The 25,029-nt window shown below is 30.4% G+C and overlaps 1 protein-coding gene across 1 annotated transcript in view; it reads left to right on the top strand.

The window, feature by feature from the left end:
- Window positions 1-25,029, top strand: part of LOC132702102 (aminopeptidase N-like) — a 130,563-nt gene that overhangs the window by 18,274 nt on the left and 87,260 nt on the right. The window lies entirely within an intron of this gene.

Below are 25,029 nucleotides of genomic sequence, written 5' to 3'. Positions count from 1 at the left end.
GATTTTGAAACAGCGACGGTTTTCTTCAGTGATAGCAGCTCGGTACTCATCGGTCCCCTGCAAACGAAGAAATTTAAAATGCACAAGAAACGCATACAATCGTCTTCGAACGACGATTCCCTTCAAAGCGAGACAGAAAGTAACATAGTATCGTTAGTTTTCACGGCAAGGGTGACTGAAGCAAGAAATAAGTACTACCCCTAATATTTTCGCAAACTGTTATAATACAAAGTATAGTGCGAGTTGTTTGTCCATAATCTGTAACAAGAGTTTTGCATGTATTCGTGAAAAGGGCTCAAGGCAACTTTTGTTTGTTCGATCGAGAATGTATGAACGAAAGGTTCGTTGAGTTGGGTGCTTTTCCCTCAATTTTTTTAGACATTCCACGTAGTCATCAAATGAAATTTTATTTTTTTACTATATTAAACTGAACCCTCATTCACTTTTGAACTAACTATCGGATCCGTTAAAAGTTTGAAAGTGTATATTTTTTTACCTAAATCCATCATAATGACTAATTATGATACCATTAGTCTCATTATCCTGCATCAACACCAGAACCTTTTTGTTGATTTGCGGTATATCTGCAAATCTGCCTTAATAACGTATTGAACGCATGTATTGAATTTTATATTTTTCAGGTCCCAAATTTGGGAGCATGTAATTATAATGAAACGTGTACATGGCCATTTTCAACAAAACAGCGACCATCGCACGTTTTCACAATTTTAACAATGCAATTCTTGCGGATGCGAATTTAGTGGAATTTTGGTATACGTTGGTAGGTACGCAGGGACTAATAAAACATATGCTCAACTACGATTCATCCAAAGTTGATTCCTAAATCAAGTGCTTTCACGTCAATAACCCTATGGGGAGGCTGGATGTATAACCAAGAGATTCATTCATTTATTATCATGAGTATTTCCAGATGGATATTCCCAAGGATATATCCTAGAGGTAGACTTGGAATACCCACCAGAAATTACATGATATACATAGAGATTTTCCATTTTATGCCGATCTTCGTGTACCTCCCAATTCAAAGTTATCAAAACTAAGGACTACTTTGTATAATACAGAAAATTACGCCATACACTATCGCAATTTAGAACAGGCTCTAAAAAATGGGCTCGTATTAAAGAAAATTATCAAAAATATTAAAATTTAACCATCTCGTTGGTTGAAATATATGGATATATGGATCATAATAAGAAATGAAGCACTCAAGCTAAGGCAAAATTTCGTACAAATTTGTATAAGTTGTTTACTAATGCCGTTTACTGTAAAACAATGGAAAAAATTCGGAAGTATCGTATTATTAAATTTGTGAAAACGTGGGATGATCGCTTCGCGAAAAATTTAAATCCTAGTCCTAGGTTTTACAGTAGAACAATATTTTATAAGAATTTGTTGCTTACAGAATTAAAAAAAAATTGATTTATATATTTTTTTAAATTTTTGTTATTTTATCTGGATAATTTAGTATCCAGTATGGATAAAAAATAAGCTACATATTTTATTCTTTTTGGTTGAAATATTATATCGATCAAAATAATAAATTAAGAACCCATGCTACAAAATTTGGTAGTGAAATACCGTGCCGGATCCAAAACATGTGTTGTCATACAAGTTTTTTAAAATTTTCAAATATTTTCTTAAGAATAACGTCGGTGTTTTAAACACAAATCTGAATACTCACCGAAATTTTCAAACCATTGCCAAACACTTTGCACGTGGAAACATTTTTCTGCACTAATATTGCTTTCACTTAATATATTATAGAATTCTTCAATCGGCTGTAAAGTTATTTCGTTTAATTTTCATGAATGATCTATATAATCCAAAATAAACCTTATTGGGGTAATAAATTTAATTTTGATTCGTTGAGATCAGAAAATTCTTTTCTTAAAATATGTAGCTCATTTTTTATCCATACTGGAAACAAAATTATCCACAGAAACTCTTAGAAAATCTAAATAAATCTATAAATCTAACTTTTATGCTCTAATCGAATTCTAAGACACAAAAATTAATGGAAATATCATTGTGGCTTTTCAAATTTTGAATATTTTATTGATTTCCATAGGTGTTCGTAAATTTTCGGTTTTCAAAATAGGTTTGTATTAGGGATGTCAGAAAAGAGTCCACATATAACCGATCAATAAAAACAGACACGTCCTTTTGATCGCAATTTCTTGAGGCAACTTCACGAAGATTGAAGCGTTACCAATTTCAAATTTATTACTGTTAATTACTAAATAAATAATGTTAATTAAATAAATTAATTATGACATCTGTCTGAATTCTTCCCTGGAAACATGCTACCGACCCCATACAACCATTTGATTTATATTTGTCTCCCTCTGCTGTTTTGTAATCCCAAACCAAAATCCTTATCATGGTAATTATGAATAATTTTTTATTAGCTTTAAGGCGTTGAATTGTTGTTTGTAATATTCTTTTTAATCCAATAAACCAAAATTTTTATTTAGTCTCCTAAGGCACAACTGAGTGAACTAGTCGGAAATACGTTTTTTTAATTTAGTAATGTTAAAATTAAAATTTACAATCTATGAATGATCTGCTTTACGCTCATCGTGGTTTACTATATATCTAACAGTAAATAAGACTTACCCTGTATAATACACAGATGAATTATTTTAAATTTTTGTAAAGGATTGGTATTTCCAATATGTTTGGCTCCCTCGCAGACCAGTAGTCTTGGACGGAGAGCTTCTATCAAGCGATTAGGAAGTAATACTACGGAATTTTCTAATTGCAGCAAAATGGAATGGAATCGAATTGTCAAATTTTGTCTTAATAATTTTGGTGCTCGTAATTTTGAACGGATATACATACATACATACATACATATAACCGGTCAATTAAAGCCGGCTTCACAAGATCTGACAGTTTTGTCTGTTCAAACTGAACAATCCGCCTAAAGACCAGTCGTTTGAACGTGTATATGTTCCGGTCTGTTAAGACTGTTCAGGCGGTTGCTCTTTTTTTTCCAAAACCAATTTATCTTTATACCATACAGTACTTTTTTTAAATAAATAAATACCTACTATACATGAGGTGAAGACCCACTAAGCCGAAAGCGGTGGACCCAGGTACTGCGCAGGTGATACAAGTATTGATTTTTGGCGAATTTTAAATATATTTGACCACGGCTGCCGTTTTGAAATCTTAAAATATAATATTATTAGTATCGAAAAATAATAGCGGCAGACCATTAGCATACGGTTAACATTATGGCAGACAGTTTTGGAAATGCTCAAAAAAATAGAATTATGAAAGTATTTCACCAGATCTGCCATTGAGATATATTATTCGTTTAGTCTTAAAAGCTTATATTAATAACGGCAGACGTTTTTATTGAGTAGACTCCTCAGTAGATAACAAACTATTACCCGGTCAGATGTATATGTATTACGATCGCTGTTTTACATAAATTTAACTCATTTAAAATTAATTTTATCACTATATGTATAGAAATTAATACTTTTTATGTACTTTATATACTAAACTTTATAAGATTGACGATAAATGAAGATATATTACGAAATAATCTAAAATCTTGTGGTATAATGCAAGTAACAAAAAATAATTCAAATCTGTATTTCATTTTTTTTTTAATCTATTTAAGATAAAATTTGAAAGGTGTCGGAGTCATGTTTGTCGTAGGTTAACTCTTCTTCATCTTCCATTCAATCGGACTCTGTAAAAATAAACCGTAAATTGTAAAATATAGATAATTAGTAAATTGATCCGAATATATTTGATAAAGAATTAATTTTTATCAACTTCCCAGGGTAATTAAGTCGATAACAAAAGATGGAAGTTGATATCTCCATCGAACCATTTAAACAGAAATGTGTTGCCCTGCTTAAGCCAACCATACTCCAATGAGTCCAAGGTTGAAGATTGCTTTTTGTAGGCGTTTTTCCAAATACTTGAAATGTAATGGGCCCTCAGAAGTTGTTGGTAGAGTTCACTCTTACATGTTGTATTTTTTTACTAAAATTTTCATTCACATCCGAAGCTTTGTAACAACTAACGGTACTACAGCCGGTCCATCCTCCAACGACGGATCTAAGTCAGCCCCAATATCTTTTTCTACTACTTCATCTGTCTCAGAAACGTTTACGTCTTTTATAAGATTATCAAGTACTATTGTAATATCAGTTATTGAGCTATCAGCTAATGTTGATGATTGCTCAGTTGCAGACGATGACGTAGTGGGTTTGTTATACAGCTTCTTTGTTGAGATCGGTTGCATTTTTTTTTTAAACCCGTAAATGCTTTGTAACAACTACTGTGATATACAGAATCAAAAATTTCGACCAGTAGAATTATTTCATTGTTTTTTTATTTATAATGTTTTCTTAACCTCAAAATTTGTCGACATTTTTCCATCTCTTTTGAAAATATCAATAATTTCTCAGTCTTTGCCGTGGCACAAAAAACACACTTCACTAGTTTAATTAAAGAAAAATAACATAAAGCAACACTCTGTATTTTATTTAATTCACTAAACACGAGGCATCTGTATAGCGATACTGAAAACATCTGACAAAAACCGTTAGGTTGGGATTATAACAGAGACATCTCAGGTATAAACCCTAAATTATTTAATTGGTAGCAGCTATCAAATAAAATAATATAAGCTGGAATGAGTAGAATAGTAATACACAGGAGAAAGAAAAAAGATAGCTATATGCAGTGCATGCATACATCTGTCCGGGTAGTAGTAAAGATTCTGTTATCTACTGAGTAGTGTACTCAATAAAAACGTCTGCCGTTATTAACATAAGTTTTTGAGACTATAAAAAATAATATATCTCAATAGCAGATCTGATCAAACACTTTCCAAATTTGAATTTTTTGAACTAAGCAAACTAACTAACAAGCTAAACTAACTAAACAAACTAACCAAAACTGTCTGCTATAATGTTAACCGCATGCTAATGGTCTGCCATTATTATTTTTCGATAATAATAAAAATATATTTTGAGATTTCAAAACGGCAGCCGTGGTCAAATATATTTAAAATTTGCCGAAAATCAATACCTGTCTCACCTGCGCATTACCTGGGTCCACCGCTTTGAGCTTAGTGGGTCCCCACATCAAGTATAGTAGGTATGTACAATGTACAAAAACCCAGGTCTGCTCAAATACATGCAGGTAGCCGCTCAGTGGCTGTTAGACTATCAAATTTATTCATATACAGAGATAACCTAAAATCGTTAAATTCGACACCCTTTAAAAATGTATGCACTTTTGTATTGTTGGCCTTCGCGTACCTACCAACACACACCGAAATTCCAGCTATAATTTGATCAATGTGGCGCAAAAGTTCTAAATGGCAATTTGGGAACCTAAGCATGCAATCCCATGTATACCTGGACATACTAAAATACCATTCCGAATCCAAAACATGCGCTGCCATATAAGTTTTTTGAAAATTTTAAAATATATCTGCTAGAATAATAACGTTGGTTTTTAAATACAAATCTGAATAGTCACCTAAATTTTTTAATTAAAACGACTGTTATGTGAGGACCCACACTTACAGCAAGTTTTGTTTAAAAAGGTAATTGAATAACAGAAAACAATTATCACCTTTCTCGCCAGTTCCTACCTGTTTTTATATTATAATAATCCACTATTTTACATTGCAAAATAATCAAATTAAATTAATGTAGTGCTTAAATGACGGGGGAATATAAATTCGAATTTTGCTATGCGTGTATAACTTGTAAAAATATAAAAGATTTTTAAAATTATTTAATGACCCACACTGCAAGTTTTGTATTATGTGAATTTCGTTATGCGCGACTTTTCTAACAGGAAACCGAAAGTCGCTTTTAAAAAAACTTTATTTTTCAAAACCACAAAATTAATAGTTTACCGCAAGAGCGTATTCAACTGACTAACAAATAAGCGCAACAACAGTTTTATATGATTAAAAGCTGACGCGGCAAAATCTGGCTGAGCATCTTCCTATGGATGTAGGAATGGGTCGTGACATAATTCGTGAATAACATTTAATAAATGAAAGATGATTTTTAAAATTATTCGATGTCCCGACTTACTGAAAGTTTTGTTTAAAACATGTGTTTTATAAGAAACACGACATAAACATAATTTGTGTCTTGTTTGTTCTAGAAAATAGCGGTTTGGTCTAATCAACATTTTTACGTTGCGTTATTATCAAATTAGATCGAACTATATAGTGTTTTAATATCTTTTAAATGGCAGGAATATAAATGCGAATTTTGGAATGTGTGTATAACAATAAACAAGTTTTAAAATTATTTATTTGATGACCCACACTTACTGCAAGTTATGTTTAAAAAGTTAATTTTCTTTGTGATCTCTGAAGATCAGAAAACAATTATCACCTTTTTGGTCAGTTTCTACCTGTCTTTATAATATAGCAACCCACTATTTTACGTTGCATAATAATGAAATTAAATTGAAGTATATAGTGTTTTTAGTAGCTTTTAAATGACGGGGAATAGAAATGTGAATTTTGGTGTGCATGTATAACACTTAGCATTTTTTAAACAAAACTTTCAGTAAGTTGGGACATCGAATAATTTGAAAAATCATGTTTTGTTTGTTAAACGCGACATATACATACTCTGTTTCTTGTTCTAGAAAAATAGCGGTTTGTCCTAATCCACCCTTTTACATTGCATAATAATGAAATTAAATTGAAGTATATAGTGTGTTAATATCTTTTAAATGCCAGGGAATATAAATGCAAATTTTGGTATGCGTGTATAAGTTTAAAAAAAAATAAACGATTTTTTTAAATTATTTAATGACCCATACTCACTGCAAGTTATTTTTAAAAAGTAAATTTTCTCCGTCATCTGTGAAGAACAGAAAATAATTATTACGTTTTTGGTTAGTTCCTGTCTGTAATAATCCACTATTTTACGTTGCATAATAATCAAATTAAATTGAAGTATATAGTGTTTTAATATCTTTTAAATGACAGGGAATGGAAATGTGAAATTTGAAATACGTATAGAACATTTAACAACAAACAACAAAACATAACAACAAAAAACAAAAGACACTTACTAAAAGCTTTTTTTAAAAAATATGTTTTATAAGAAATGCGACATATACATAATTTGTTTCTGGTTTGTTCTACAAAAATAGCGGTTTGTCTTAAGCCACATTTTTACGTTGCATAATATTCAAATTAAATTGAAGTATATAGTGTTTTAATTTCTTTTTAATATGTGTATAACTTTTTTTTTAAATTCTTTGGTGACTCACACTTATAGCAAGGTTTGTTTAAAAAGTTAATTTTCTCTGTGATCTGTCGATGGAAGTTCCTGGAACTGTGCCAGTGGGGGGGGGGGGGGGGGGGTTAAAACGGTAGCGCTGGAAACGGACGGGTAGTATGGGGTTACGTGGTTAGGAGGCCAGTTCATCGTCTATGTATCCGGACCCGGCAGGCCGCCTCAAAGAGTATTATTTTGTTTTGTTTGTCGTGGGACAGTATTGGGTTCCCAATACTGCTCCTCTCAAGTGTATAATTGGTTTTCGCAAATATACGCTGTTTATTACTCCAGAATTCCACGAGATTTTATTATGTGTTTTCACGTAACCGCAGAACAGTATGTGAAGACCGCAACAACAATTTTCAGCTTTTGGTCAGTTCCTACCCGTTTTTATATTATAATAATCCACTATTTTATGTTGCATAATATTCAAATTAAATTGAAGGATATAGTGTTTTTTAATATATTTTAAATGACAGGAGATAGAAATGTGAAATTTGGTATGCGTCTATAACTTTTAACAAATAAAAGATTTTTTAAAAGCACGGTGGATTCCACTCGAAAATAGTGCAGTTAGTAGTTTTTAAAAGTTAATAAACAAAGACACCTCTACATCTTTGAACCCGACACGGATTAAAATCATATGCGATATGCACAGAGTGGATGCGCCGCAACCAAATTTTTCGTTAATCCCACAGAATACATATAACTGGTAAGTAATTCTTATTCTCAACAAGCAAAAAACTTGACATTTAGACTCGTCTCGTTTTAAAATTCCACATCCCACGCGGATATTGGAAAAATTTAAATAAAAATGAAAGCAAGTTGGCTTTGATCTCTGGCGGTAACATACGTTCATCGCGTTTATTCAAATCGGCGTTGGTGCCGTTCGATTTTTAAGTCACTTTTTATTTTTAATTTAACCATGGAACATACGTTGCATGTGTATGGTCGAATATATTCAGTGCAATGAATACAGAAGTGCGATGTCCATTTTAATATCTTTTAAATGACAGGGAATAGAAATGTGACTGTTGGTATGTGTGTTAACAAATATAAGATAATTTTTAAAATTATTCGATGATCCCAAGTTGTCACTTACTAAAAATTTTGTTTAAAATATATATATATATATATATATATATATATATATATATATATATATATATATATATATATATATATATATATATATATATATATATATATATATAACACTTCGAAGTGTTTTCGGAGCGCGAGCATTGAAGATGCCAAGTGAGATTTTGGCGAAACGTCTGCAGGATTCCAGTCGGATGCAAGATTTGCAGGATTCCAGTCGGATGCAGGATTCCAGTCGGAGTTCAACGAGCGAACGGATGATATCCCGGAATATAGTGTCATCATATATATATATATATATATATATATATATATATATATATATATATATATATATATATATATATATATTCTCACGTATTGATTCACGGATGGAAAAATGTGATGACACTATATTCCGGGATATCATCCGTTCGCTCGTTGAACTCCGACTGGAATCCTGCATCCGACTGGAATCCTGCAAATCTTGCATCCGACTGGAATCCTGCAGACGTTTCGCCAAAATCTCACTTGGCATCTTCAATGCTCGCGCTCCGAAAACACTTCGAACACCCGTCGGAGTTCAACGAGCGAACGGATGATATCCCGGAATATAGTGTCATCATATATATATATATATATATATATATATATATATATATATATATATATATATATATATATATATATATATATATATATATATATATATATATATATATATATATTATATTGATACTTGTTAAGTTGTTTTGTTTAATATATATATATATATATATATATATATATATATATATATATATATATATATATATATATATATATATATATATATATATATATATATATATATATATATATATATATATATATATATATATTGATACTTGTTAAGTTGGGACTTCCGCTACGTGAAGCGGGCGGTCTAACATCCACTATTTTCGGGACGTATATTATAAAACTTTCGATGTATATATGATGAGGGGGGCTTAAATTTATGGTTTCGCATAAAAGGGGTAATTATTTTTCTTTTCAAAATTATTGGACATCAGATACTCTTTCTCACCTCTGCCATATACGACTCCGCGATGATGCTATATGATGCGATGATGATATATATATATATATATATATATATATATATATATATATATATATATATATATATATATATATATATATTCTCACGTATTGATTCACGGATGGAAAAATGTGATGACAATATATTCCGGGATATCATCCGTTCGCTCGTTGAACTCCGACTGGAATCCTGCAGACGTTTCGCCAAAATCTCACTTGGCATCTTCAATGCTCGCGCTCCGAAAACACTTATATATATATATATATATATATATATATATATATATATATATATATATATATATATATATATATATATATATATATATATATATATATATATATATATATATATATATATATATATATATATATATATATATATATATATATATATATATATATATATATATATATATATATATATATATTGATAAACGTACTCTACAACTTCCAAAATACATACTCAGTTAACGATGTGACTTCATCTACAACGTGGAGACTTCCGATTTCGGAAGTCACAACGTTTCCTATGTAAAACTTTGCCAGTATGACTTTGAGGGCCTTAGGAACGTTCCTGCAAAATTTTCTAATGAAGTCCCAAGGTCGACCATTTATCCGTACATTATCAATTTTAGTTCAGGCGTAGATCGTTGGCGCTCGTATCGCAATTCGCAGTGTAATCTTGGTATGTCTGTCGCATGTATTGACTTCCCTTCGAATCTCCGCGGTAAACCATACGTTAGGACTTCACAGTATGTTTAGTTGTAGTACTTTATGGCTTCCTACGAGGTAGTAAAATGGCAACGTAGCATTTTTTGCGTATTTCAAGGCCGTTATTTTAGGCGCACAATATACTGAAAAGGATTCATTTCGAAGGTATTTGCGGCGTATTTGCCCTTAAAAATGAATGAAGTACTAAATTAATGCCTTCTCTGGTTTTAGATAAAAACAAGAAAATGTTCAAAAAGATATGATGAAGATGTGATAAACACAATTTGAATATTGGCAGTTTAATTATTTTTCTGTCTTTAATAATAATAAAGGACTTTTATTATACAAAATAAATAAATATAATTTTGAAAAATTTTCTTCCGCTTGTTCGCCTTGACAAGTTTATTTATACACAAAAGCTGCTTAGGCACATTAACTTCAATAAAATAAATGAATTAAAAAGAAAACAAAATAAAAAGTAAGAAGCCTGAAATATCGTAGGTTTCGCGAGATCAATTAAATAGGTAAATGCTGATAAAGGTTATTTTCAGACATTGTTTATTTGTATTGGTTCATTTTCAGTTCTCAATTTATACTAGAGTTTAAATATATTACTGCTCTTTTTATTTAATTAAATATATTTTTTTAAAAATAAATTCATTTTTTGATTGTAGTATTTTAGCCGGAAATTTATGAATTATTTTTGAATAGTTCAAAATGGTGTTATAATATAGCCCGAAAACGACGGTTTGCCGTATATACATCTATGCTAAAATGCAGTCTTTGCTGGAAATACTTTGGAATATGTTTTTTTATAATAATGAAAAATAAGGTCGCAGACTGTAAATATCGTGTAAGATGTTGGGATACCTTATGTTAGTCTTAGTCAATAGTTCTGCAGTTCTGGATTTTCATTTGCACTTTCTTGCTATAATGTAATAATCACTTTTTATCATTTCTTGTACACTAAGAATACATCATCAATTGGTCGTATAAAAATCGTTGTTATCTTCGCCATACTGCTCTTAAATTGACAAAACCGCTTTTCAATATTTTTATTAGAAATACTTGATTTTTTCATTTTAAAAACACCGCATAATGCTTTTATGTGAGAGTATCTAATGAATAAAAGCTTGCCCTGAAATCTCATTTTTATGTTATCGTTTAACTCGCTGTAACTTGAAAACTATTTGGTTTATCAAAAAAGTGTTTCCTATAAACGATATGCATTGAAGGTCAACGAATTCGTTTTTTTTTTAAAACCCCAATCTGATGGATAGTTTTTGTTTTTAATTAGCAAAATATGAAACCATGTCGTGAATATCACGGAAGTCAGCGAAGCAGCGAGGAAGGGTCAGATTTGCGAGGACGGTCAGGCAATAGACTTTGCGGTTCCGACGTGCGCTTGTACAACCACTTTCGCAGCGAGGATGATTTTATTTATTTTTTATGTCTACGTTTTAAGTGTCAGAATAGTTTTCTTTGAGGGAGTGAAGTAGTTTTTAATGTGACTAAAATATATTTATTTTTGTGTGAGAATGATATCCAAATGGATATTAAAATCAGTACATGTTCTAGTTGCGAACTTGATTCAATAATCAAATTAAAGCATTTAACGAAAAGCTGCTAACACTAAAGGAAAAGTTTTTAACTTCCAATTATGTGTACCTTGTCAATAAGGCGGAAAGCTCATAACGTCAAAACAAATATCCAAACAAAAATTAATTGAATGTGCAAAAATCCGCATGAACATCTGTTAAGGCAAGGATCCTAATGCTCTACATATTTTTTTGAATTTTAATGACATAAGGGAACAAGTTTACAATGAAATAAAAACTGTTACAAAACCTATACTCGCACATTGGGATTTTTGGTTAAAAAAGTTAAAGGCAACTTTGTGGATCGAATTAGTGAATTCTCCAAGAAGAAATCTATACCTAGAAGAACTTAGAAATTTTTTGAAACGGTTTTCTAAGGAGCAAGTCTTTGAAGTAGTAGTGCATCACACTAAGACGGAAACATCCAACTATTTATCCTTTGCTTCGTCAGCACTGACGAAGATTTGCCAAAATATTAAAACGGAAATAAATGGCATAATTTAAATTTAAAAATTTGAAAATTAAGGATTACCAAACGCATATTCCAAATAATTTATATTTTTTAAGTCTTCTGGGCTCCAGCGAAACATGTAATGCCAGGAAAGAAACGGAAATACTTAATATTTGTCAAGATGATGAGTTTAAATGAAAAAAGAATATACCCCTAAACTTATTGGTTTGGGACTCAACCTATTAGGAGACCAAGTCATAAAAAATGGTTGAAACCAGCCACGCTTGTTGTCACTTTTACCATATAATGTAAAATTCAATGAAAAATTTCACATGTACTGATAACCGAAGCAATATTACAAGAGTATGCATCTGTTATAAATACCTATCAATATAAAAAAAGGTATAGAGACATTCAATTTTCTGTGAAATAAGATTTTTTAATTTAGGCACAACATTTTAGGGGTAACGGGCCATTGTGTTCCTGTAAAAGAAAATTTATGAAATGTATTGGTTCCTGTAAATATGTAAAATCAATATGTAGCAATAAGCGAGACAAAAATGATCCCTGACCAACACGAAGGGTTTTTTTTTAGATTAACTTTTTACTTCTACTTAATTTTTATGGATTTAATTTTAATTTTGATTCTAGCTTCTATGTACACTTATGTACTATTGGTTTAATATGCAATGTTGCAATGTCAAAAATAACTAAACAGTATCATCCCTATCAAAAAATTCGACTATGAGGGCAAATACGTATCACATTCGCTACGAAAGAGGGTATACAAACAAAAACGATTTTAAGCCGCCGCCGCAACCGCAAGTCTTTTATTACCTGACCGTCTTTGCAAATTTGACCCTTTCTCTCTGCTTCGCGGGCGGCCGGGATGTTCACGACATGGCTTCATATTTTGCTAATGAAAAATAAACGATCCATCCGATTATAGATTTGAAAAAGTAGCTGATTCGTTGATCTTCAATGCATATGATTTATAAAAAGCATTTTTTTGATAAACCAAATAGTTTTCAATTTACAGCGAGGTAAACGTTAAAGATATAAAAGCATTATGCGGTGTGTTTTTAAAATGAAAAAAAAAAGATTTCTAATAAAAATATTGAAAAGTTTTGTCAGTTTAATGGCTGTATGTTGTAGATAACAACAACATAATATTTTTTTGTCATTTTTATTATAAAATTCACTCCCACCACCCCCTGCACCATACGATTTTTGTACGACCAGTTGGTTTTGCATTCTTAGGGACAGTGTAAAATTGCTACACATTTATGTTTTTAAAATAGGAAAATAATCACTCAGACCAGCCTGTAGAACTCCAGAGTTTTTGATTTAAGTTACATCAAAAACGCAAATGTAATCTAGCCATTTTAATGAAGTTTTTGTAATTCTCGTAATTTTTGTAAGGTTTTTAATAATATACAGAGGGTTCAAATGAATTTTTTAGGGGTGGAACTATTATAAAATAATTTTTTAAAAATGTGTCCGGATTGTTAGGCCTTTAAAATTTCTTAATCAGCAAATACCCCTTAGCCTACGAATTCATTATAAGACTCAAAAATACATATAAAAACAATTTCAGTGTAAATGTTTGTTTGCGTTCTGTTTACGTTGACGCAATCAAATGAATATCAATATTTTTGAACGCATTATTTAAAAGGAAGTTTGAATTAAGATTCTAAAATTTGCAAAATTTCTTTCTAAAATTTTTATCTTGACATCAATTTACAGAAGTTTATGCCTCTTTCCAAAAAAAGTAATTTGATGATAGTCAAACTTTGTATTTAGCTTACTAGCGGCTACTATTTAATATAAGTAAGTTCTTTTTAGTTATGAAAAAATTAAATATATCCGAAACAATACCATATGTTATAAAAGATTTGTTACTTTTTGGCCACAACACACTCAGTGCACTTCAGTGCAGTAATAATTATTACTGTTATGTATTTTTTTCATGAAGCAAAAGTTTACATATTTTTAAAAAATATGCGGATCATCAAAAAGTGAGCCCTTTGCAAGTGACGATGCGGCTACAAGAAAATTACGTTTAAACGCACCCGAAACCATTCATGACATGCAACGGATTTAATTTTTTATGAACATGTTTCATATATTCAGCGAAATTTATATATACCAGAAGCACTTTGGTCATCGTGACTTCCCGAATATATAATCTCACTATAAGGCACACCTTGTCACTTAATTATTTTTCTGTCTTTAATAATAATAAAGGACTTCTATTATAGAAAATAATCAAATATAATTTTCCAAATTTTCTTCCGCTTGTTCGCCTTGACAAGTTTATTTATACACAAAATGTGCTTAGGCACATTAACGTCAAGGAAATAAATGAATTAAAAGGAAAACATAAAATAAAGAGTAAGAAGCCTGAAATATCGTAGAATTCGCGAGATCAATTAAATAGGTAAACGCTGATAAAGGTTATTTTCAGGCATTGTTTATTTGTATTGGTTCATTTTCAGTTCTTAATTTATACTAGAGTTTAATTAAATATATTACTGCTCTTTTATTAAAGAATGAAATAATTTTGTTTAAAGGTAAATTAATTTTTTCATTGTATTATTTTAGCCGGAAATTGATGAACTATGTTTACAATTATATAAGAGGAGGATCTTTTGAATAGTTCAAAATAGTGATATGATATAGCCCGAAAACGACGGTTTGACGTATATATATATCTATGCTAAAATGCAGTCTTTGCTGCAAATACTTTTTAATATGGTTTTTTATAACTATGAAAAATAATGTCGCAGAGTGCAAATATCGTGTAAGATGTTCGGATACCTTATGTTAGTCTTGGGCAATAGTTCTGTAATCGCTGAACTCTGTAAAAGTTAGTTTGCTTTAAACACTCACAGCAATTTACTTGTCACAGGACGACTGAAAGTCCACAAGACTTTTTTCTACATGTGCATGAATTTGATGCTTTATGAAGTTTTTCAAGATTGTCGACAGAGTTTGCAAAATGTTTAGTGGAGTTGATTAAAAGAGTCTGAGTTGTTTGCTTTATTTAATAAACCCTGGAACTTAACATAAAGGAGCAAGCCATTGAAGCAGTAGTGCATCACACTAAAACGGAAACGTCCAACTATTTATCCTTTGGTCCGCCAGGAATGACGAAGATTTGCCAAAATATTAAAATGGAAATAATTGGCATACAGAATGCAGAATTTAAAAATTAAGGATTACAAAAAGCAAATAATTTATATTTTTTAACTAGTCTTCTTGTCTCCAGCGAAACATGTAATGGCAGCAAAGAAACGGAAATACTTAATATTTGTCAAGCGATCATCTTTGCGAGTTCAAATGGAAAATTTTTTTTATATATATAAAAAACTTGTTGAAACCATGCACGTTTGTGGTCACTCAATATCTTACACGGATACGCGTCGCTCAAGAAGAAATTCAAATTTATTTAGAAAGCGATCACGTAACTGTCTCTAGACAATTGATGACGAGTTGGAAAATTTCACATGTACTGATAACCGAAGCAATATTACAAGAGGATACCTCAGTTCTAAACACCTGTCGATGTAAAAAAAGGCAGGGACATTCAATTTTCTGTTAAATAAGATTTTTTAATTTAGGCAAAACGTTTCAGGTGTAACGAACCATTATGTTCCTGTAAAAGAAAATTTATGAAATGTATTGGTTCCTGTAAATGTGTGAAATCAATATGTAGCAATAAGCGAGACAAAAATGATCCCTGACTAACAGTAAATATCTCTAATTTATCGGACATTGAAACAAATTCAGACTGAATGAAGAGTAAAAAACGTAATGACAATTTTCTTTATAAATCAAAAACCTATTATTTTTGCCGCAGATATACGCTAATATTGGATTGGAATTGGAAGAAGGATTTTTTTTAAGATTAACTTTTTACGTTTACTTAATTTTAGGTGTTATTATAGATATAATTTTAGTTTTTATTCTAGCTTCTATGTACACTTATGTATTATTAGTTTAATATGAAGTGTTGCCAATAAAATATAATACAAATAATTAATAATGTCAAATATAATAAAACGGTACCATCCCTATGTATCAAAAAATTCAACTATGAGAAAAATACGTGTATCTTATTCGCTACGTAAGAGGGTCTACAAGCAAAAACGATCCTAAGCGCTCTCCGGAACCGCTAAGTTGTTTATTGTCTGACCGTCCTCGCAAATCTGACCCTTTCTAGCTGCTTCGCTGGTGGCCTTGATATTGACGACATAGCTTACATTCTGATAATTAAAAAAAAAACGGTCCATCCGATTGGGGTTTTTGAAAAAGTAACAGATTCCAAATAGTTTTCATGTTACACCGAGGTAAACGATAAAATAAAAATGAGTTTTCAGGGCAAGCGTTTATTCGTGTGTGTAACTAATACCTCGACCAATAAAAAAGAGAGTTTTTAATTATACTCATCCTTTTTATTTAGTATTAGATAATAAAAATTTAAATAAACCAAAATAATATTCAAAAAATATTAAAAAAGTTTGTGACTATTTGATTTCTAAAATTCATTGCAAACTCAGTCAGTATTACTGTTTTGCCGTATTCTCATTAAATCTTAGCAAAAGTTGACATCTTTTTAAAAAATATGTAGCTAATCCAAAACTAAATCCGCGGAACGTCACAAAGCGACCGCCAGCAAATTAAATTTAAACGCACCCGGAGCCATTCGTGACGTGCAGACGTGCAACGGATTCAGTTTTTGTTTGAACCACGTTTGCAATATCGAGCGAATTCTATATACAGCTGAACCTCTTTACTCATTGTGACTTCCTTAATATACAGTCTAACAGTAAAACATACCTTGTCACTTCTTGTATATATGAGAAACTTGGCATCATCGCGGAGTCGTATATGGCAGAGGTGAGAGTGTCTGATGTCCAATAATTTTGAAAAGAAAAATAATTACCCCTCTTATGCGAAACCATAAATTTAAGCCCCCCTCATCATATATACATCGAAAGTTTTATAATATACGTCCCGAAAATAGTGGATGTTAGGCCGCCCGCTTCACGTAGCGGAAGTCCCAACTTAACAAGTATCAATATATATATATATATATATATATATATATATATATATATATATATATATATATATATATATATATATATATATATATTAAACAAAATTTTTAGTAAGCGACAACTTGGGATCATCGAATAATTTTAAAAATTATCTTATATTTGTTAACACACATACCAACAGTCACATTTCTATTCCCTGTCATTTAAAAGATATTAAAATGGACATCGCACTTCTGTATTCATTGCACTGAATATATTCGACCATACACACGCAACGTATGCTCCATGGTTAAATTAAAAATAAAAAGTGACTTAAAAATCGAACGGCACCAACGCCGATTTGAATAAACGCGATGAACGTATGTTACCGCCAGAGATCAAAGCCAACTTGCTTTCATTTTTATTTAAATTTTTCCAATATCCGCGTGGGATGTGGAATTTTAAAACGAGACGAGTCTAAATGTCAAGTTTTTTGCTTGTTGAGAATAAGAATTACTTACCAGTTATACGTATTCTGTGGGATTAACGAAAAATTTGGTTGCGGCGCATGCACTCTGTGCATATCGCATATGATTTTAATCCGTGTCGAGTTCAAAGATGTAGAGGTGTCTTTGTTTATTAACTTTTAAAAACTACTAACTGCACTATTTTCGAGTGGAATCCACCGTGCTTTTAAAAAATCTTTTATTTGTTAAAAGTTATAGACGCATACCAAATTTCACATTTCTATCTCCTGTCATTTAAAATATATTAAAAAACACTATATCCTTCAATTTAATTTGAATATTATGCAACATAAAATAGTGGATTATTATAATATAAAAACGGGTAGGAACTGACCAAAAGCTGAAAATTGTTGTTGCGGTCTTCACATACTGTTCTGCGGTTACGTGAAAACACATAATAAAATCTCGTGGAATTCTGGAGTAATAAACAGCGTATATTTGCGAAAACGAAGGATACACTTGAGAGGAGCAGTATTGGGAACCCAATACTGTCCCACGACAAACAAAACAAAATAATACTCTTTGAGGCGGCCTGCCGGGTCCGGATACATAGACGATGAACTGGCCTCCTAACCACGTAACCCCATACTACCCGTCCGTTTCCAGCGCTACCGTTTTAACCCCCCCCCCCCCGCCACTGGCACAGTTCCAGGAACTTCCATCGACAGATCACAGAGAAAATTAACTTTTTAAACAAACCTTGCTATAAGTGTGAGTCACCAAAGAATTTTAAAAAAAAGTTATACACATATTAAAAAGAAATTAAAACACTATATACTTCAATTTAATTTGAATATTATGCAACGTAAAAATGTGGCTTAAGACAAACCGCTATTTTTGTAGAACAAACAAGAAACAAATTATGTATATGTCGCATTTCTTATAAAACATATTTTTTAAAAAAAGCTTTTAGTAAGTGTCTTTTGTTTTTTGTTGTTATGTTTTGTTGTTTGTTGTTAAATGTTCTATACGTATTTCAAATTTCACATTTCCATTCCCTGTCATTTAAAAGATATTAAAACACTATATACTTCAATTTAATTTGATTATTATGCAACGTAAAATAGTGGATTATTACAGACAGGAACTAACCAAAAACGTAATAATTATTTTCTGTTCTTCACAGATGACGGAGAAAATTTACTTTTTAAAAATAACTTGCAGTAAGTATGGGTCATTAAATAATTAAAAAAAATCGTTTATTTTTTTTTAAACTTATACACGCATACCAAAATTTGCATTTATATTCCCTGGCATTTAAAAGATATTAACACACTATATACTTCAATTTAATTTCATTATTATGCAATGTAAAAGGGTGGATTAGGACAAACCGCTATTTTTCTAGAACAAGAAACAGAGTATGTATATGTCGCGTTTAACAAACAAAACATGATTTTTCAAATTATTCGATGTCCCAACTTACTGAAAGTTTTGTTTAAAAAATGCTAAGTGTTATACATGCACACCTAAATTCACATTTCTATTCCCCGTCATTTAAAAGCTACTAAAAACACTATATACTTCAATTTAATTTCATTATTATGCAACGTAAAATAGTGGGTTGCTATATTATAAAGACAGGTAGAAACTGATCAAAAAGGTGATAATTGTTTTCTGATCTTCAGAGATCACAAAGAAAATTAACTTTTTAAACATAACTTGCAGTAAGTGTGGGTCATCAAATAAATAATTTTAAAACTTGTTTATTGTTATACACACATTCCAAAATTCGCATTTATATTCCTGTCATTTAAAAGATATTAAAACACTATATAGTTCGATCTAATTTGATAATAACGCAACGTAAAAATGTTGATTAGACCAAACCGCTATTTTCTAGAACAAACAAGACACAAATTATGTTTATGTCGTGTTTCTTATAAAGCACATGTTTTAAACAAAACTTTCAGTAAGTCGGGACATCGAATAATTTTAAAAATCATCTTTCATTTATTAAATGTTATTCACGAATTATGTCACGACCCATTCCTACATCCATAGGAAGATGCTCAGCCAGATTTTGCCGCGTCAGCTTTTAATCATATAAAACTGTTGTTGCGCTTATTTGTTAGTCAGTTGAATACGCTCTTGCGGTAAACTATTAATTTTGTGGTTTTGAAAAATAAAGTTTTTTTAAATGCGACTTTCGGTTTCCTGTTAGAAAAGTCGCGCATAACGAAATTCACATAATACAAAACTTGCAGTGTGGGTCATTAAATAATTTTAAAAATCTTTTATATTTTTACAAGTTATACACGCATAGCAAAATTCGAATTTATATTCCCCTGTCATTTAAGCACTACATTAATTTAATTTGATTATTTTGCAATGTAAAATAGTGGATTATTATAATATAAAAACAGGTAGGAACTGGCGAGAAAGGTGATAATTGTTTTCTGTTATTCAATTACCTTTTTAAACAAAACTTGCTGTAAGTGTGGGTCCTCACATAACAGTCGTTTTAATTAAAAAATTTAGGTATAGTATTTAAAAACTTAGTATTTAAAACCAACGTTATTATTCTAGCAGATATATTTTAAAATTTTCAAAAAACTTATATGGCAACGCATGTTTTGGATTCGGAATGGTATTTTAGTATGTCCGGGTATACATGGGATTGCATGCTTAGCTTCCCAAATTGCCATTTAGAACTTTTGCGCCACATTGATCAAATTATATTTATGGAGCGGGCTATACGAGCTGGAATTTCGGTGTGTGTTGGTAGGTACGCCAACAATACAAAAGTGTATACATTTTTAAAGGGTGTCGAATTTAACGATATATATATATATATATATATATATATATATATATATATATCCGAAAACACTATATATATATATATATATATATATATATATATATATATATATATATATATATATATATATATATATATATATATATATATATATATATATATATATATATATATATATATATATATATATATATATATATATATATCCGAAAACACTATATATATATATATATATATATATATATATATATATATATATATATATATATATATATATATATATATCCGAAAACACTATATATATATATATATATATATATATATATATATATATATATATATATATATATATATATATATATATATATATATATATATATATATATATATATATATATATATATATATATATATATATATAGTAGATAACAAACTATTACCCGGTCAGATGTATATGTATTACGATCGCTGTTTTACATAAATTTAACTCATTTAAAATTAATTTTATCACTATATGTATAGAAATTAATACTTTTTATGTACTTTATATACTAAACTTTATAAGATTGACGATAAATGAAGATATATTACGAAATAATCTAAAATCTTGTGGTATAATGCAAGTAACAAAAAATAATTCAAATCTGTATTTCATTTTTTTTTTAATCTATTTAAGATAAAATTTGAAAGGTGTCGGAGTCATGTTTGTCGTAGGTTAACTCTTCTTCATCTCCATTCAATCGGACTCTGTAAAAATAAACCGTAAATTGTAAAATATAGATAATTAGTAAATTGATCCGAATATATTTGATAAAGAATTAATTTTTATCAACTTACCAGGGTAATTAAGTCGATAACAAAAGATGGAAGTTGATATCTCCATCGAACCATTTAAACAGAAATGTGTTGCCCTGCTTAAGCCAACCATACTCCAATGAGTCCAAGGTTGAAGATTGCTTTTTATAGGCGTTTTTCCAAATACTTGAAATGTAATGGGCCCTCAGAAGTTGTTGGTAGAGTTCACTCTTACATGTTGTATTTTTTTACTAAAATTTTCATTCACATCCGAATCTTTGTAACAACTAACGGTACTACAGCCGGTCCATCCTCCAACGACGGATCTAATTCAGCCCCAATATCTTTTTCTACTACTTCATCTGTCTCAGAAACGTTTACGTCTTTTATAAGATTATCAAGTACTATTGTAATATCAGTTATTGAGCTATCAGCTAATGTTGATGATTGCTCAGTTGCAGACGATGACGTAGTGGGTTTGTTATACAGCTTCTTTGTTGAGATCGGTTGCATTTTTTTTTTAAACCCGTAAATGCTTTGTAACAACTACTGTGATATACAGAATCAAAAATTTCGACCAGTAGAATTATTTCATTGTTTTTTTATTTATAATGTTTTCTTAACCTCAAAATTTGTCGACATTTTTCCATCTCTTTTGAAAATATCAATAATTTCTCAGTCTTTGCCGTGGCACAAAAAACACACTTCACTAGTTTAATTAAAGAAAAATAACATAAAGCAACACTCTGTATTTTATTTAATTCACTAAACACGAGGCATCTGTATAGCGATACTGAAAACATCTGACAAAAACCGTTAGGTTGGGATTATAACAGAGACATCTCAGGTATAAACCCTAAATTATTTAAGTGGTAGCAGCTATCAAATAAAATAATATAAGCTGGAATGAGTAGAATAGTAATACACAGGAGAAAGAAAAAAGATAGCTATATGCAGTGCATGCATACATCTGTCCGGGTAGTAGTAAAGATTCTGTTATCTACTGAGTAGTGTACTCAATAAAAACGTCTGCCGTTATTAACATAAGTTTTTGAGACTATAAAAAATAATATATCTCAATAGCAGATCTGATCAAACACTTTCCAAATTTGAATTTTTTGAACTAAGCAAACTAACTAACAAGCTAAACTAACTAAACGAACTAACCAAAACTGTCTGCTATAATGTTAACCGCATGCTAATGGTCTGCCATTATTATTTTTCGATAATAATAAAAATATATTTTGAGATTTCAAAACGGCAGCCGTGGTCAAATATATTTAAAATTTGCCGAAAATCAATACCTGTCTCACTTGCGCATTACCTGGGTCCACCGCTTTGAGCTTAGTGGGTCCCCACATCAAGTATAGTAGGTATGTACAATGTACAAAAACCCAGGTCTGCTCAAATACATGCAGGTAGCCGCTCAGTGGCTGTTAGACTATCAAATTTATTCATATACAGAGATAACCTAAAATCGTTAAATTCGACACCCTTTAAAAATGTATGCACTTTTGTATTGTTGGCCTTCGCGTACCTACCAACACACACCGAAATTCCAGCTCGTATAGCCCGCTCCATAAATATAATTTGATCAATGTGGCGCAAAAGTTCTAAATGGCAATTTGGGAACCTAAGCATGCAATCCCATGTATACCCGGACATACTAAAATACCATTCCGAATCCAAAACATGCGCTGCCATATAAGTTTTTTGAAAATTTTAAAATATATCTGCTAGAATAATAACGTTGGTTTTTAAATACAAATCTGAATAGTCACCTAAATTTTTTAATTAAAACGACTGTTATGTGAGGACCCACACTTACAGCAAGTTTTGTTTAAAAAGGTAATTGAATAACAGAAAACAATTATCACCTTTCTCGCCAGTTCCTACCTGTTTTTATATTATAATAATCCACTATTTTACATTGCAAAATAATCAAATTAAATTAATGTAGTGCTTAAATGACAGGGGAATATAAATTCGAATTTTGCTATGCGTGTATAACTTGTAAAAATATAAAAGATTTTTAAAATTATTTAATGACCCACACTGCAAGTTTTGTATTATGTGAATTTCGTTATGCGCGACTTTTCTAACAGGAAACCGAAAGTCGCTTTTAAAAAAACTTTATTTTTCAAAACCACAAAATTAATAGTTTACCGCAAGAGCGTATTCAACTGACTAACAAATAAGCGCAACAACAGTTTTATATGATTCAAAGCTGACGCGGCAAAATCTGGCTGAGCATCTTCCTATGGATGTAGGAATGGGTCGTGACATAATTCGTGAATAACATTTAATAAATGAAAGATGATTTTTAAAATTATTCGATGTCCCGACTTACTGAAAGTTTTGTTTAAAACATGTGTTTTATAAGAAACACGACATAAACATAATTTGTGTCTTGTTTGTTCTAGAAAATAGCGGTTTGGTCTAATCAACATTTTTACGTTGCGTTATTATCAAATTAGATCGAACTATATAGTGTTTTAATATCTTTTAAATGACAGGAATATAAATGCGAATTTTGGAATGTGTGTATAACAATAAACAAGTTTTAAAATTATTTATTTGATGACCCACACTTACTGCAAGTTATGTTTAAAAAGTTAATTTTCTTTGTGATCTCTGAAGATCAGAAAACAATTATCACCTTTTTGATCAGTTTCTACCTGTCTTTATAATATAGCAACCCACTATTTTACGTTGCATAATAATGAAATTAAATTGAAGTATATAGTGTTTTTAGTAGCTTTTAAATGACGGGGAATAGAAATGTGAATTTAGGTGTGCATGTATAACACTTAGCATTTTTTAAACAAAACTTTCAGTAAGTTGGGACATAGAATAATTTGAAAAATCATGTTTTGTTTGTTAAACGCGACATATACATACTCTGTTTCTTGTTCTAGAAAAATAGCGGTTTGTCCTAATCCACCCTTTTACATTGCATAATAATGAAATTAAATTGAAGTATATAGTGTGTTAATATCTTTTAAATGCCAGGGAATATAAATGCAAATTTTGGTATGCGTGTATAAGTTTAAAAAAAAATAAACGATTTTTTAAAATTATTTAATGACCCATACTTACTGCAAGTTGTTTTTAAAAAGTAAATTTTCTCCGTCATCTGTGAAGAACAGAAAATAATTATTACGTTTTTGGTTAGTTCCTGTCTGTAATAATCCACTATTTTACGTTGCATAATAATCAAATTAAATTGAAGTATATAGTGTTTTAATATCTTTTAAATGACAGGGAATGGAAATGTGAAATTTGAAATACGTATAGAACATTTAACAACAAACAACAAAACATAACAACAAAAAACAAAAGACACTTACTAAAAGCTTTTTTTAAAAAATATGTTTTATAAGAAATGCGACATATACATAATTTGTTTCTTGTTTGTTCTACAAAAATAGCGGTTTGTCTTAAGCCACATTTTTACGTTGCATAATATTCAAATTAAATTGAAGTATATAGTGTTTTAATTTCTTTTTAATATGTGTATAACTTTTTTTTTAAATTCTTTGGTGACTCACACTTATAGCAAGGTTTGTTTAAAAAGTTAATTTTCTCTGTGATCTGTCGATGGAAGTTCCTGGAACTGTGCCAGTGGCGGGGGGGGGGGGGGTTTAAAACGGTAGCGCTGG

This window comes from Cylas formicarius, unplaced genomic scaffold, assembly GCF_029955315.1.
Source record: "Cylas formicarius isolate icCylForm1 unplaced genomic scaffold, icCylForm1.1 PGA_scaffold_5__7_contigs__length_24384050, whole genome shotgun sequence".
Lineage (NCBI taxonomy): Eukaryota > Metazoa > Arthropoda > Insecta > Coleoptera > Brentidae > Cylas > Cylas formicarius.
Note: the sequence above shows the minus strand (reverse complement) of the source record. Positions and strands in the feature narration are given on the sequence as shown.